This window comes from Ambystoma mexicanum, chromosome 12 (assembly GCF_040938575.1).
Source record: "Ambystoma mexicanum isolate Mex_15411 chromosome 12, UKY_AmexF1_1, whole genome shotgun sequence".
NCBI lineage: Eukaryota > Metazoa > Chordata > Amphibia > Caudata > Ambystomatidae > Ambystoma > Ambystoma mexicanum.
This window is the reverse complement of record NC_090936.1, coordinates 1,159,096,480-1,159,102,479: the sequence shown is the minus strand read 5'-3', so window position 1 is coordinate 1,159,102,479 and position 6,000 is coordinate 1,159,096,480. Positions and strand designations below refer to the sequence as shown.

The 6,000-nt window shown below is 48.4% G+C and overlaps 1 protein-coding gene across 1 annotated transcript in view; it reads left to right on the top strand.

The window, feature by feature from the left end:
- Positions 1–680: 680 nt before the first annotated feature.
- LLPH (LLP homolog, long-term synaptic facilitation factor) overlaps positions 681–6,000 on the top strand; it is a 28,759-nt gene continuing 23,439 nt past the window's right edge. Inside the window, exon 1 of the mRNA XM_069629757.1 lies at positions 681–807. The gene's annotated coding sequence lies outside the window, so the exon portion shown is untranslated. The remainder of the gene's footprint in view (positions 808–6,000) is intronic.

Genomic DNA, 6,000 nt, shown 5'->3' with positions numbered 1-6,000 from the left:
AAATAATGCTATATTTAACTGTCTCCCGCCTAAAATAATTATAACTCCAATGCCAGTCTTATGGGAAAACTGCATTCTCCCGATTTCTGTTGTGAAATCTGATCTCCCTCTCAGGGGCTCCACAATGTTGGCACCAGCTGTGTCAACAGAAAAGGTTGAGAGCTCTGCCTATGATAATTACTCAAAGCTGAAAATTGGTACACACCTAACGCTAGTATGCTTGCTTGAATGCGAAAGAGTGCATAAAAATGTGTGAGTGTCACACTACTAGATATGTGACACTTGTCAGTAAGAAAGATGCCAGTGCTCAGAGCCTGAATTCCGAGGAGTGCATCAAGCATACTCTCTCTACCCCTCTATGTGAGAAACTGAGAAAAGTTTAACACAACACTATTACACGGTAAAAGAATATTAATGGATGGATAATGAGCGTCTTGTAACCGAAATTCGTTTCATAAAGATAAGCATATTTATATAAAGAAGTGGAAGTATTTAATTAGAACACAATATATCCTTGTTCAGAAAGTATTGAAAAGGGATCGTTTAATTCTGATTCTCACAGTAATTTCTATGGTTGTTGGCCTTTCTTTGGTGATCAGGGCGCCTCTTCAAGATGGCCGCGGGGTTCGCAGGCGCGTGTACCTCTCGCTCGGCCATGTCTACCGCTCCATGTTATTTACCCACAATACATGGCGAGGGCAGGGAGCAGCTCCGCCGCGTGTAAGAGCAGCGACGAACTCTTCCTGTTGCTGTCGCAGTGCTACGTGTGTATCGCGACTCAGCGAGGGGAGACTTGTGCAAGTAGCGGTGAGTCTGCAGGGGTCCGAAACCGTGCTCCCTGTCCTCTGGGTATTCCAGCCAGTGTACACGTGTCACCAAGCGTGTAGCGACCGCCAGCATCCCTCCTCCACTGGGCTAGCCCAAATGATTGCTCCTTCCCACATGCCTAATCTGTTCATGTGGTTTTATATTCTACGACATCAGTTCCCCGCTTCGCATGTGTGGATGTGCCTCAGTGTGCTTCCATGCATTAAGTAACTGTTTGTTTGTATGTAATGCACTTATACCAAGTGCAACACTTAAATGCATTTGGGAATGCTAGCATGTCCCACACTTGGATAGCATCTTGAACGCTAGCCCATACCTGCCTAACCTTTTGGGTTTTTCCCGGAGACTCAGGAATTTTAACAATTTCTCCAGGTAAGACTCTGGAATCTCAGGAATTTTGGTGGGGAAAAGCTTTCACTGATTGCTGAACTGCACCGCCATGGACTCCCTGCCTGAGTGTGGCTTTATCTCTGCAGCAATGACTGTGACGCTTTCTGCACATTGCCAAAAACAATGTAGGTGAAGCCATAGCCCTCAACTCACCTGCTTTTGGCGGGTGTCACCCGCCTTGTAAAGGGCTGACTCACCCGCCAAGCCTCCTGCACGCCCATTCATTCCAATGGGCGTCTCACCCGCCAAAAACAAAATCGGGTCATTTCACCCGCCTTTGCAAGAAAAATGGTTGAGAGCTATGGGTGAAGCAAAATAACGTGTGTTTATTTTGCTTCACCTTTCATTCTTTTTTGCCGACTGTTGAGGCCTCTAAGGACGACAGCACGCTTAGGTGGGTCTTAAATGTCTTTTATTAATAAGGCAAACTGGTGGGTGTAACTTGTACTTGAGTAGGGCAGGGGAGTTACTCACAGTTCCAGTCTGGGCCTTCCAGTTGCTTCACTCGAGGCAAGGTGTGATCAAGGATGGCATGCTGTGAGCTTCCAGGGCCCCCAGGTGGCCTCCTGTGGCCTTGGACTTATGCCCTGCAAGCTGGCACTCAGAGGGTTCTTTGTGCCTCCTTAATAGTGGCTCCTTAATAGGAACAGCGCTATGAGCCGACCTCTTGGTCTGGTGCTCTGCCAGGATCTGGCGGCAATGCTCTCTGACGTTTTCTTGAGAGCGCGGGCTCGCGAGATCCCGTTGCATCGAGATCGTGCTCCCGTGACGTCCCCACACCGACTTTCAATGCAAATATGCGTGTTTCTTTTGCTTTCATTCTTTTTGCCCAGGTTAGGGTGGGTTCAGCCCCATTGAACCACAGCCATCAGGCTGGACAACTCGCCACTGTACTACGTAACCTGATGAAAAACAACTAAGGTGAAATGTCAAATTTCGGTACTGCAAAATTTAGGGAAAATCATGGAGTTTACATGTGCACATTTTAACGTGTTGATTTTATGGAAGTCGAATGCCTTTTGTCCTATGCAATGTGGGTGGTTGTGAAAAGGCAATTTAATGAAATGTGCATGTTTCAATTTGAACTGCAAATTTCTGACGTCACATCACATTACAACAGAGTTTACCTTTTTGACATGTGGGCGGAGTCATGTGAAAATGGCTGGAGTTTTTTGACTGTGGGCGTGGCATAAATCTCAGGAATTTTGATTTTCAAACGTAGGCAGGTATGCGTTAGCCTCAATCGCTTCTTGGCAGGATTGTGGAAGCTGGCTGGTGCAACACCTGGACAGAAATGTGAATGTTGGCATGTTAAATATCATATAACCCACTAACCAAAAAAAGCTCAACATTTCTGCATACGTATCTCACTCAAAAAACCACCCCTTGCACAGCATCCTGCACGCACTTCACAACCCTGCATCAACACATAAACCACACCAACAGCACACGAGGACCGACATTGATCCCATACTCGCACCAAAGCTCAGCACCCGTGTATACCGAGTTGAAGCTGCCAACAGAACACCATTCCTCTGACTATCCTACTCCCTTTCACCTTACTAACCCATCCGACCTTCTCATTTGAGATCCGCCTGGGGACCAACTCTGTTGGTGACGGTGCGCGGTACAAATACCTTTTTAACATTTAACAGATGAAGTGCTTCATAAGCGCATAAGAAAGCGCTTATGAAATAATATCAAGAACTTGCGGTGGGGGCATATGCTCTGATTAGTTCCTTCTTGGGGGCCCCCTTCAGTGCGTGTAGTGCAAGAATCACAAATTCTCTTCCCTCAAGGTTGAACTATGGTCTCACTGTTCAGCACACCCTACTGAAACACAAACCAAAAAATGATGAAGGCTTTTTAACAAAACAAGGATTCCTTCAAGAAGTACTCTGCAGTGCTTATGTTAATATGGCCAGTTGGTGCCTTGTTCACGTGTCAGGGGTGTGTGTGTGTATGCGCTCTGTGATATATTTTATTTATACTGCACCCATACACAAGTGTTTCAAGCGCGATTGTGTGCATGGGGGCCTTAGTGTCATGGTGTGTGGTGTCTTCATAAGAATGTGTTCTTTTTTTTTTTCATTTGTATAGTGCCTAAACCCTCGGACACCTAGGGGCTGTTGCAGTCTAGTTACATCTATGCATATGCTTGATTCATAACTGGGTATAACGGTAATATATTGGGAGTGGACATACAGTTAGGAGAGAGGAGAACAGGACATGGGGTGCATGCAGGGTGACATCCTGTTTGGTGAAAGTTGAGGCGAAAAGCCAGGTTTTCAAAGTATTTCGGATGCCCAGTATGAATTCTCTGCTCTTAGTTCTGCTGGGAGGGAGTTCCAGTGATTAACTGCGACTGTTGGGAAGCTTATGCCCCCTCCTTGGGCTCTTTTCACTTGGTATGGTCAGTTTGTGGGCATGGGTGGATCTTATTGGTCTGTTGGATTTTGTTCTTGTGATTTTTTTATTTTTTTTTTTGTTTGTTTTGGGAAAGGTACTGGGGCCAGTCTTATTCAAACATTTGTGGAGAGAGAGAGAGAGTCTTGAAGATAATTCTTTCTTTGGTCGGAGCCAGTGGGCATTTTTTCTGACAGCTGTGATGTGGTCCCTTTTCGGGATGTTCAGTGTTGTTCTGAGGGCATTATTCTGTGTTACTTGCAGTTTAAGTTCCTTTTGGATGGGCCTGAAAATAGGACGTTACAGTAGTCCAATGTCGCCCCCATGATTGCTCTGGTCATGTAGCTATTCGAATTGAGGAAAAGTCTAGCTGCGTTGATTAGTTTTGCTGTGTAGGCTGCTGATGAGGCAATAGCACTGACTTGTCTGCTTAAGGATAAGGATGCGTCTAGATACACACCTAGGGTGTGAGGGACTGTGTTCTATACTTGACCATTGTCAGTTGAACAGCCGGTGTTGGAGCTACAGCCTGGATGGTGGTTTGGCGTCTCTTGCCTTTTACCTTCTTGTGCTCTGCGAGGCACACTATGTTGCACCAGACGGTGCTCAAGAGAATGCTTGAGAGAAGTGGGGAAAATTCCAGTGGCGAAGGAGAGGTTGCAGAGGTCTGTCAAGGCTGGAGCTATTCAATGTTGTCCATGATGGATTTGGAGGGTTAAGGGTCCACCTGCTTAGAAGAAGCTTTCATAGACCAGACTTGTCTAGAGACCGAGGGAAGAGAGAAGAAGGGGGGTGCTGGGGGAGGCCGAGGGCGTCCGAGTTGATGGTGCATGAGTGGGTGTGGAGGAAAGAGAGGGCAAAATGTCCTCTGTTTTGGTGGTGAAGTGTGCAGCCAGGACCCTGCAAAGGGCCTGGGCGGGTGCAATAGAAGATTAGGGTTGGCCAGTTCCTTACAGACCTGGAAAAGTTTGGATGCTGTGGAGATGCAGGCTTGAATATGGATTACTTTTCTTGGACTGGATGCAGAGTGTATATTGCCTTTGCAGAAGGCGGCAGGCCAGTTTGTCAGAGGGTGTACCTGAAGATCCCCATTTCCGTTCTGCTCCCTTGCGTTTAAGGTCAGCCAGGTCAGAGTCGTACCAGGAGTTTCACTTTTTGGCAGGCTTCAGTCGGACCCTCGTGAGTGGGGCAAGCATGTCGATATTGGAAATGGAAAGGTGAAAGTTGGAGAGGGCTGTGCCGGGGTGGAAGTCGGCCTCAGAATTAGGAGAGTAGGTGGTGTCAAAGGCAGCCACTGACTTTTTTCATGGGTCGGATGACCTTGAAGGTGGGGGCAGTGCAGGGTGTGCCAATCCTGAAGAAGAGGAAAGGTTCAAGTGAGAGGAGAGAGTGATCAGTCCATGAGAGTGGGATGTCTGTAGATATAAGAGCATCCAAGCCGTGGCCAGCAGTGTGTGTCGGACCAGAGGGTAGAATGGAGTCAGAGCAAATCGCATAGGTTGCGGAAAGCTCCTGAAGAGCCGGGAGAGTCGAGATGGATGTTGAGATCCCCCAGCAGGAGGCGTTGGGGGGGGGGGGGGGGGGGAGGAGGAGGAGGAAAGGAGAGAAGATGCCAGGTCAGCCCACTCTGAGAGGAAGAGGGTGGACTGGCCTGGCGGACAATAGAAGGTTACCAGAATAAGAGAGTGGGGGAGAGATGGAGAGCCTGCAGACTAGGCATTCAAAAGAGGAATGGGTCGGAGTGGGAATGGTGAAACAGGGATCCACTGTGGAAAGATCAGGGCAACTCCCCCTCCTGGCCTGTTGAGCCTGGGTTCAGAGAGGATCTTGTTGCCTTCAGGGCGAAGTGTCAAAACTCCTGACATAGGGGTCCTTATACCAGGTCTCAGTGAGAGCAAGAACATCAAGGTCCCGGTGTTCCAGGAGGTGGCAGATGTTGGAGGAGTGCTTGAATGCGGAGTGAGAGTTAAGCGTGGAAACGTGGAGCAGATTGCCATTTTTGAAAGACTTAGTGGGGCGGGTCAAGGCCCCCCCAGGTAAGCTGTCCAAGTGCGTGAGAAATGGAGGCAAGAGAAGGCAGAGGGGCGAATGGAGTGCAAGAAAGGGAGCCGGGACAGTGGTCGATGACAAGTGAGCCTCAGACGCGTTGGCAGTGGGGGCAAAGGCACTGGCATGGGAGAGGCTGAAAAGGTTGTCGGTGAAGAGAGTGGGGGCAAGGGAACCAGGATAGTAGAAGACAACAAAGGAGCGATAGTAAGAGAAGCAGTGTGATCAGGTGGAGGCAAGGTAGCCAAGGTGTGCCTAGCAGGTCAGGGAGGCTGTAGGTGCAGTTGGCAAGGGAGCCACTGAGGAGGAAGGTGCTAAGTTGATAAGGTG